The following is a 10,699-nucleotide window of genomic DNA, read 5'->3' as shown; positions in this document are numbered from 1 at the left end:
CAGCAGCGCAAATGGGGCATCTATTGTCAGTCCTGCCTTGGTGGCTTCCTGGGTGATGTCCCTACATGTCACCAACTGCCCCAGAGCATCACCTGGTGATGCTGGATGAGGGAAATGGATCTCCAGGGCTGCAATCAAACTGCAGGAGTTCAGAGAGGCTTTTTTGTTTGAGAGAGGTGTGTTGGGATTTTTCCCCAGTCCTTATCTTGAGTCCTACACAACAAAAGTCTGAAAATGTGAAATCTTGAAGCTGCTAGCAGCTTTTTTTTATAATGCAGCATCTGATCACAGTGGCTCTTTCTATACTGTGTGCTCAGTTTCCTCTCGCATACAAAACTATCAGAAACACATATATTTGATGAAAGGCAACAGAGGTTTTTTTCCAAAGCCTTCAGCAGCAAAGTTACTTACTCTCAGTCTGTTGACTGTTTGAAGTATAACAATCTCAGGCGCCACACACATCAGAAACGAAACTCCCACCGTGTTCAGCAGAACGGCTTCCCCATATGTTGCTTTGCTACACCAGGGGCTGAACGCTGCTGGAGAGTCGTTTCAGATTAATGTTTAAACTGTGCTGGGGATGATTGACCACACAAACCATATTGTCTGTTCGGTAATTAGTTGAGCATGACTGCTCTGGCGCACCAATGTTCCAGGAGCTCTGCTCTGACGGCAGGTCTCACCGTGAGAGCTGTGCAAGATGCGAGCAGGATGCACTGCAGCTGTGTGCAGCTCAGCAGGTGACTTGCAACTGCACACACGCTGTTCAAAGCTGCACTCCGTTTCCTTCCCTTTCAGTCAGGTATGGGGTAGCAAGGTAAACCAACCCACCAGGATTCCTGTGTAATAGACCTTATGACCCTGGGATGAAAGGCATTTTGATGGATTAACAAAGAGATCACGGTCATGCATAGTCATAAGTCAAGAGCCCAGTGAAAGCTCTGAGTTAATGTAATTTTAAGCAGTGCAATCAAAGAGCTCTCACGTATGAAGTACTTGCAAGCTGTCCCAGGTTAAAATAACATTTTTTACTCACAAATTTGCCTTACCCCCTCAAAACCTCCAACAAAACAATGCTGCCTGTTTTTCTGAGGCAGGGATCATCCTTTATCTAGTTCCAAGAGAAACTACCAGTGGTTTTAAATCAGCCATAGCCTGGGAGAAACTTGAATAAAGACCTGCAAAATCACTGATGTGCCATCTGACCCAGAGAGCTGAGATGAGACCAGATCATGTAGGGATGGGCTGGTGCTGTCAAAGGCTGATCCTGATCAGCGCTGAGGAGCCCCAGCAGCGTCAGAGCCCGTCCTCCATCACACGTCCCACAGGGCACCCCAGTCCCGCTGGTAAGGCTGCTTCTGTCGCGCTCAAGCTGTTCTGAAACCGGGTGGTAGCCAGACCAGCTGTGAAATTTGGAGCTGGTTCCTGCTCTGTGCTCAGGCTGTGGTCTGGGATGTTCAGGAGCCTGGTTCTGGATCTGATTTGTACTTCCAAACCTTCTTGTAAAATGCACTTTCTGTAGCTCATTTTCACTTATTTCCAAGCAGGCTGCACGTTTCCCAGTCCCAATGATGGGAGAGATGTGATCCAACAGCTTTTATCCTTTAATTTACAGCCAATAACTGAAGAATGTCCATAATACAGTCTCAGTAAATAACATGCTGTGGGTACTTCACACCACACAAAACAACAACGAGCCCAGGTTAAGCCAGGTGTGAGTCTCCTTTTCATTGCTGGTGGAAGCTGAGCTTGCTGCCTCAGTTTTTAAAAGGAAAGAAGAACCCATGAGGCTGCTTTCTTCCAAAGAGGGAATTATTTGTCTGCTCTTGCACTGCTGGGAACAGGTGGCACAGGGCAAAAGAAACAAGGGTTTTAGCAGATCACTGGCAAATGTTTAATTTATCAGTGGGTGAAGACTGATTTATAAACCTTGTTGTCTTGTGGTCAGGGACTGCAGGGAAAGCCTGGTGCTCTTGAAGCATGCAGAGGAGAGATCTGAAAGCAGAGAGTGACCCACAGGTAGGATCTGTAACACACGCTCTGTTTGTCCTTCAGCCTCGCTGGATGGGATCAAAGCAAGGCATGATCAGCAGGGCTTGTTAATATTGCAGCTTTTCCAAGACCAGGCTTAAACAGTGGATTACTATTTCTCTCCCCAGGTGTCGGTCCCCCAGCCTGTCTGGGAGGTCCTTGGGATGCTCACAGGGGAACTTCCTTACAGGGGGAACAAAACGAATGGGAGTAAATTCAGAGTCAAACCTGTCACTTTTTGTGAAGCTACTCATATGTGACAGCAGCAGTCAGTGTTTAGCTGTATGTGCAGCAAGATAATTTTCTTGCCATGAACAAATTAGCATATTTGAATACTAACCAAGTAGAACAACCTCTTACAGGGGGAACAAAACGAATGGGAGTAAATTCAGAGTCAAACCTGTCACTTTTTGTGAAGCTACTGAAATGTGACGGCAGCAGTCAGTGTTAACTGTATGTGCAGCAAGATTGCCATGAATAAAATAGCATATTTGAATACTAACCAAGTGGAACAACCTTTCAGGCAGATGTCAGACCTTTTTTTTTTTCCATTGTTAAAATGGTTTTGTCCCTGCCATAGGGAGTGGAGTGTCTGGGGTCTGACACACGCCCAGATGCCACAGGGAAATCAGCCAGCACCCCAGCAACTACAGATGCAAGTGATTTACAGGTGCCATTTCGCTTTTTGGGTCCAATGGATAACCTAACACCTGCTGGGAAATTATTTGCCTGATGTAGTAAGAAACAGTTTTGGCAAGGGAGCATTCAGCAGAGCAAGATCTCACAGTCTGGAATGGGTCTGTGGTAGAGGCCCCCAAAGGTTGTTGCAAGAACTTAACCTGGACTGTGTCCACCATACAGCTTCATGCACAGCTCTGCCACCATCCCTGCCAGTTGCTGCTGGGTGGACACCCAGCTTCGATGGCTTGTGGTCCAACCTGATACAGAAGCCTCAAGTTGTGGTTGGTCTGCACTTCCCTGCCCCTAAGTCCCGCTTATGTCTCTAACCACTGAATGGGAATGGAAACACTAAAGCCAATCTGTAAAATTTCAGCCCCAAAATCAGAGGTGATTTTGGGGGAAAGTGAAGTTCTCAGAAATAAAGATGTTTTGGCTTTTGACCCAAGGGGCTGTGGGGTCTCTACAGGCACTGGAATTTTAGAGGGCTGTAGTGGGATTTGGACTACATAGTTGTTCCCAGACTTTCCCTTTTTAGCTGCCTGCAAAATCTTTGATTTTACAAACCAAAGAGGCCCTGACCAAAGCCCATTGAGTCAGTAATATAGGTTCAGCCTTTTCATCTTTCCTCTTCCATCACAGATATTGCGGGGGGGGAGGGGAGGGGTGAAAAGGCTGACAAAGCATCCCAGCTTCACTTTTCAGGCTGAAAAACCTTTCATGTCCAGAACTCAAACAACTGGAGGAGCTAATAAATTCCTATTTCTTGAGCACATCTGTTGGCCCCGCACTCCAAGGTCTGTCCTGGTGGGCATGAGCATCACCAGTGAGAGATGTTGACTCAGGATCACACAGACAGCACTGGAGAAGGCAGATATTCAAGTCTGTTAAGGGTCTACCATGTTCCTGGGAGGGAAAATCACAGTGCCTGTCTTTGAAACCCATTCTCCTTATTGTCGCATTTTACACATCCAGCACCACATAAGAGTTCCTCATAAATAGCTACTCCAACTCCTTGTGCCAAGAAGAGGAACACCTGGACCTGGTACATCAAAATCCACCCACGCTCCCAGAGCCATGAGCGAGCCCTCTTTGTGATCATAGCTGCTGATGGGACATCTGCCTGAGCTTCACCCCATCAGGAATCAGTCAGAACAGAGCCTGGGACATGCAAACCTTTTCCAAATAAAAATATTCAAGGAGCCGGAATGTGTGAACTGAGCAGAACAAGATGACTCTCACTAATCCTCTGATTAACAGGCTGCTCTTATTTTTACTGTTTGTTTAATATATTGACTGTACTGTATGATATTCACTGCAGTTGTGTTTTAAAACTCTAAAATAGTCTTTGAAGCTGCTGTAGTGTAACACTTTCGCACATGCTTTGCACATCCATCTGCACTGTGGGTACCAGCCCTGGAGAGCCATCGGTCAAAGGCAGAGCTGCTCCCCTGGGTGAAGCTGTTCACACAACAAGAGCCAAGAACATAATGATGATGTCAAGAGGCCACAGGCTTTTGAAAAGTGCTTTGTTTTGTGTTCGGTGAGGTTTCATTGCAATGGCTAATTAAAAGTTCATCACATGCAACAAACAGAGTCAACAGTTATTTGCTGTACAGTCATATTGGTGAGCCAATGCTTTGTCAGTATGTCAGAATCATGTGCTTGTTGCTGCAGTGGATTAACTATCGCTTATCTGTCAGGACAAAGAAACATCGCTAACAAATAAGTAAACAAAAAATAAATCTTTGTTTCTCACACCAACAGCCTTTGGAGTTCCTTTTATATTTGGCTCTTTTTCTAATATTTTCCTGAAATCTGCCGTGTAAGTTGCCGTGCAGAGCTAAATGGCATGGACCAGCATGCTCAGAGCGTGACAAACCTATCTGGATTTCCTTGTGCCTGAAATCTGTCCCTTAGGGCAGCAGGGGCTGGCAGCTGTAACCACTGCTCATGGGTACAAGGTGCTTTGATCAAGGATGAATGTTTGAGAGGCAGGGCGAGGAAGCCCGTAGCCACACAGGCTACAGGTAGCAAGGGACCCCTCTGAGGTGTGGTATCCCAGGGTGGCTGCCCTGGTTCAGAGACTGAGGGCATGCAGAGGCCCTTCTGGGTGAGAATCGCAGAGAATAACAAAGAACTAGGGTAAAAGAAAACCACTGGAGGAAGCTGATGGCAGTATAACCATATTGTTCAACCATCCCATCCAGTAATGTAGACATCTGAAGAATTCCTGGTCTGTACTTTTAATTTATTTTAAAATATATCATGGTATTTCCCAATCTCCAATTTCTCTCAGTTTTATCTACTAATTGATGCCAAACTTCTGTACATGCCTTTCTTAAAACATATTGGGGGAAGAAGTCTTATAGCAGCTGCGGATGCCACCTGCAGGTCTGCCATGTTTTCAGTGCCTGAATGGCAAGGGAAAATTCAGGCTGGGGCTGGACATGGAAATTGGAGATGGTTTCCTTCCCCTCTGCCAGCCTTCCCTTCACTCCAGCTTCTGAGCCAAGAGTTGCATGCAGTGGACTTTCTGCTTTCCACCTTGCTTGCTGGCAAGAGCCAGCTGCTTGCAGAAAGAGAACCAGCCACCAGCACAGCAGAAGGGGAGGCATTGCTGGTGACAGTGTCCTCCTGCGCCGGTGGGTCAAGGACAGCCCTTTCGAGGAGGTGCAATATGAAAAAGGTTCTGTGCTGTGATGAGCAAGTAACTCTGAAAGAGCAGGGTGCTGGAATTAGCCCATTAATTAGCTGTCAGTGTCATCAGAGAGAGCTCAGCCAGGGCCACTATTGAGCCAGTGGGAGAGAGGGAGCAGCCAGAGATCTTTCCAGATTGCTGTTAGTGAAGGTGGCCTCTGTCACTGCCGCGGAGTCCTGGAGCCATGGCAGAGGCAGCCAGGAAGCAGACGTACAGTTTCTGCTAATTAATGTAGCTCTGATTAGTTTCCATACCTGCTTGCAGAAGTGATTAAAAAAGATGCAGTCTGGAGGATTTTTATAAATCATCCTTCCTCTGTCAGAAAGACATGAAAAGCTGTTATTTGTTTGCTTTTGGGATGGGGACTTAATTAGAAAGTGGAAGGGAGAGGTGGTTGTCATATACCAAATGTCTGGGATCCTGTAACCAGGTCTTAGGTTGAGCTTTTCTCCAGTCACAAATACCTGACAGAAAATGTATAAATTCATCTGGAAGAAGACAGCACTCTGCACTTGGGAGCTGAAGGCAAACAGGCTATTCAGCCAGGCTCATTAATATCCCTTTTGGAGCTCACAGCCAGCACACAGAGCAATGAGGAGCTCCTCCTGGCAATCAAAAGCCATTTCTGTGACTAATGTGTGAAGGAAACAAATTCTTATATCGCCTTATCAAGGGATTTGTTTCTTCCAAATGTAAAAGTCATTCTGCTGTAGTCATTAGTCTCCACAAGACAAATCTGCTGGGTGCAGTGCAGTTCATGGGCTGGGAGCAGAATACTGTGCAGAAAGCAGGGTAGGGCAGACTTCCCCCCGATCCTGCTGGCTTCCAACTGAACCACCTTCCCAACAAACACCTCAGAAGCAGCAGCAACTGCAGTGTTACAAGATATTTCTGTGCTTTGTGGAACAATTCAGTGCACTGGGATGGAGATCTGATTTACAATATTCCATGTAGGATGGATACGGCTGTCTCTTATCTGTATGGGCAGCAGGGAGATAGCTGGTCATGGGAGTGGCACATGGCCCCATCCCTAACTCCTAGTAAGGCTGGTGGTCATTGCACACTCTGATATTTTCCAGATGAGCACACATAAACAGCTGAACTTCAGCAGCTGAGCTGGATAGCTTTTGCTTACACAAGTCAGTTTTGCTTTTTTGCAGACTTCCATAGCCAGGAACAGCAATGTGCAGTGTGAGACAAGATATTTTTGTTGTTCTAGTTAGCTATATGGGAATGCAAAATTGTTGAAAGATGTCAACACCATAAGACTCACCTTTTATTGTCATGTGCCTGTATCATGTAACCAAATCAGTGATAACAGTTCTTTTCTGTTCTTTCAGTAGGAAATCAGGCGACATTATGGCAAACCCACTGTGGTTGCCAGTCTGCTTTTACTGGCTGAGCTCGAAACTTCTGCTGCTTCTGAAGTGTTCCATGCCCTTGCTTGCCGGTAGTATTACCATGCCACGGTATGTTCCCAAACTGATCCAACAGAAATGACAGAGGTATAAATGAATAGATATTTTGCTGAAGAACTCACAATTCAGTAATCTGTTGGTGGGTGTTTTCAGTACTGTTCCCTTTTATGGGAGGCCCTGACAGCAAAGAACTGATAGTGATTTTCCACCGCTTTCCTCCTGCTCTGGTAAAGCAAGTGGTTTCACGTCACTGCTCTTCAATGACAGTAATGCTTCTTCCTTCTGACACATGTAATAATAATATTTTATAAAGATTTCATTTTAGTGTGCCCAGGAATATGCCCAGAGCTGATATTTTTTTTCTGCAGAGAACTATTCCTCTCCTAGTGGTTCACATTGTCTCTTGATTAGGTTCTGCTTTGATTTTCCCCCTTTAAAGGCAGATTTTCCATTTCCTTTCCTCGGATGCTCTTCAGCTGTATCACCAGAAAAAGGCAGAGGTCCACTTCCCCCTGCTGACCCTTTTCTATTGCTGTGCTGTTGGACATCTGCTAGTGGCTTTTATGAACCTGTACAATTTTATTTCAATGCAAAGCTTTGCCAGAGATTGAAAATGCAGCACATCCACCTACAACAATAGCCACATGTGTGGATGACAACAGGCCACTATTCACTCTATGTCCTGTTGAAAGCATCAAAGCTTTGGCACCAATGCGTGTTTCCAGGCTAGAGCTGGATTCAGTCTGGTCAGCACAACCCTCTGACACATATGTCCTCTGTCACCCGTCTTGATGTGCACATGGGTCAGATCACCTATAACTGGAGCCTAGAGCAGAAAGAGCTGATCAATGGCCAACTTGCTCCACAACACTAAATCATGGGACTCTGTTCCCACTCTGCTTTGTAAATGCCAGCAGGAGGTGAGCTTGTATCTAAAAATCTATCCCAGGGTACCTGAAATTGGGCACTCAGAAATTATTACACAGCAAACTTGAGTCTGCCTTCAACAATACAGGCACAGGTCTCTCAGTCTTTCAGGTTTGCCCACCAGAAAGATAAAATTTGCTCCCACCTGAGAAGATTTTTGTATGCAAAAAGCAGTGTTCATTGCTGCAAACCAAATGTCTCAAAGCAGAATGTGCCTTTTTAGGTCAGCAGTGGTAGGCACTTATTTACAAATATTTTTGGGATTCCTGGCTAGCCTTCCCATTCCAAGAGCACAATCTTATATCCACAGATCTTGTATTTGCCAGTGGTAGCACTCAGCTATTTAATGAGCTATTTGGGGTCCGAAATCAGTTGATAAAACTTCAAGTTGTAGCAGCTGGCCTCAAAACTGAGCTAGCATAATTGCAGACTAAAGTTGAGATAGCTGCTTGAGATAAGGTTCTCTTCTTTTTGTATTAAATAGACAGGAGCCCTTGACAATAGCCACAATCCTTGGTATAAACCTCACTCCCTATTAACCACAAAGCCAATATCACCATAAATTCACTTAAGATGCAAAATCATAACATCTGGCATCTGTATGAGTAGCCCAGCATTGAGAGCTGCTATGTTTTGTCTCTCTAATACTTACTGACAGCCCTACCTCTCCAGCTACTTTGCAGCCATCTGGAAGATCATGAAAAGTATTTGATTTAGCTTTGTCCCGTAAGACAACACTATCTACCTCAGCCTACACATTTTCAGTGTAGTGATAGGCAGTTTAAGAGTTGTGGAAGAGTTAGCTTGCTTGCTTTTTTGGCTGCATGATGCCGTTTCCAGCCTGCAGGGCTGCGTAGGGGCAAGGGGACCTTGGTGTTCAGCGATACAAGTGGCTCAGGAATGCTCCTGCTGCAGGGGATTGAAGACCCCGGGGCATCAGGGGTGAAGGAGATGGCTATTTGCACTGAGATGCAAGGGACAAAGGGGGACAAGGTCTTTCCATAGTCCCTGCTCATCCAGACTCAGAGCAGGACTTGGAGGGAGATGTAATTTCAGCCATCCTGTCCTGACAGTGCTGCTGCCACTGTTTGCTTGCTGCTGGGGTCCAGAGCCAAGGCTTGCTCCTGGAGCCGTGTAGTAGGACCCTCTGGCAAGGGCAGAGTGCTCAAGCCACAGTCCGTGTGGCTGTGCTTCACACAGTCCATGGCAGCAAGGGCAAAGAAGCAGAGTGAGGACAGATGGACACAGCAGCTGCTATGCAGGATAAGACCTACTGCTTGACACACTAAAAGAAATCAGAACTGTTGCCTTTATGGCTGTCACAACATACTCTGGTTGTCACAATTCATCTCCCACCTTTTGCACCAGGATAATTTTATTTGCTCTTATTGAAGCTTCTAAATTGAATTTCCGAAATTCATGCTATAGTGAGACATATTGGGAGAAATAATGTTTCCTTTTTTCTTTGGTTCAAGCTCAATTGCAAAATAGCACAAAAAATGAGAGACAGGTGGTTTCAGAGGAATGTGTCACTCATGCTGTGCAAGCAGAGACTGCACCAGATGAGGGCCCAGTGCAGAGGGATGTGAGACGAAGTGGGACTTGAAGGTGATCAGCACCTTTCCGCCTCACTGTGTTGCATTGCTCCATTTAACTAGTGCAGATTCAATCAGGTAATTATGTTCTAATTTCTTGGGCATATTAAATGAACTTCTAAAAGAAAATAGCCCAACAGTAAAACCTGTCCAGTGCGGTCCTTTGCCACATGTCTATTTGTAATGCAATTACTCACACACCTAAATAATTTTGTTATATTTATTGTATAATTAGAACACAAAATTTAGAAGAAATACTGAACCACAATCTGCTGGGTAAGGTGGGGATGGGATGCTTTCATCGGGCCATTAACCATCTGCCTCTATCATCAGTGGAATGAGGAAGAGGCACTTTAAAAGCAATCCATCCCATCCAAAATAAGCCTTTTTTTAAATGTAAAATATTTTCTCTGCGGAAGTTTCACTGACATCCATTTTTCAGAATAATGCAATTACCTGTGCTGTGGGCCAGATGGGAACATTGCACAGCCTTAACAGGGCAGGTACCAGCAGTGCCACGCAAGCTTCCCATAGAAGTGCCCTCTGAGAGTGATGCAGAATATTTCTATTCCTGCACCCTGAGCTTGGCAGAATTATCAGAATTTCCTGGATTTATTTTTCTTGCCTTTTGATACTTTAAAATTTGCAAAGGGTGCTCACACTTTGTATGAGCAGAAGATGATGGAAAGCATGTTCTCAAAGGTCACCGTTACAACATTTCTAATCATGGACTAGAGGAGATGTCTATTAGCTACTTCAAATTCATAATCACTCATTTTAAGGGCAAGTGGGGTCATTAAGTTATCAAGCCTTGCCTGGTGCATGACACAGGCTGCAGCATTTTCAGAATCCTTAAGTAGGATGAGGATTTTCACATTGACAACTGTGTAAGGTTTTATTCCTTGTTTTCTTTAGTCCTCCGTGACTTGTTCCACTCTGCAGCCCTTCTCTTTTCCATTCCTCTTTCCTTCTGCTTGTCAAGCAGCAGGATTCTCCCTGCAGTGCCTGTACCTGAGTCTTCATCTTCCTGATCACTCTCCTCCAGAGACCTCCATCACTTTCAAACTGCAGCTGAAAAAGTTCTTTCCATCTCTGCTTCTACCTCCCCTTGTCACCGACTCTTACCTCATTTATAAATGTGAGACATCTTTATAGAGCACAGAGCTCCTACTGAAAGGCGCAGGATGAATTCTGCATGACACCAAATGAGACAATTTAACCTTAGATTTTTTTTAATAAACTTTTTCTCTCAAATAATCGTGCCATTATAACATCATTGAAAAACAGTTCAAATAATTAATTACAAAACTATGCAAAGATTGAACTATACATTTATCTTTGTGTATGGA

This window comes from Pterocles gutturalis, unplaced genomic scaffold, assembly GCF_000699245.1.
Source record: "Pterocles gutturalis isolate BGI_N339 unplaced genomic scaffold, ASM69924v1 scaffold23018, whole genome shotgun sequence".
NCBI lineage: Eukaryota > Metazoa > Chordata > Aves > Pterocliformes > Pteroclidae > Pterocles > Pterocles gutturalis.
The sequence above is the reverse complement of the archived record's forward strand: the minus strand, read 5'-3'. Positions refer to the sequence as shown.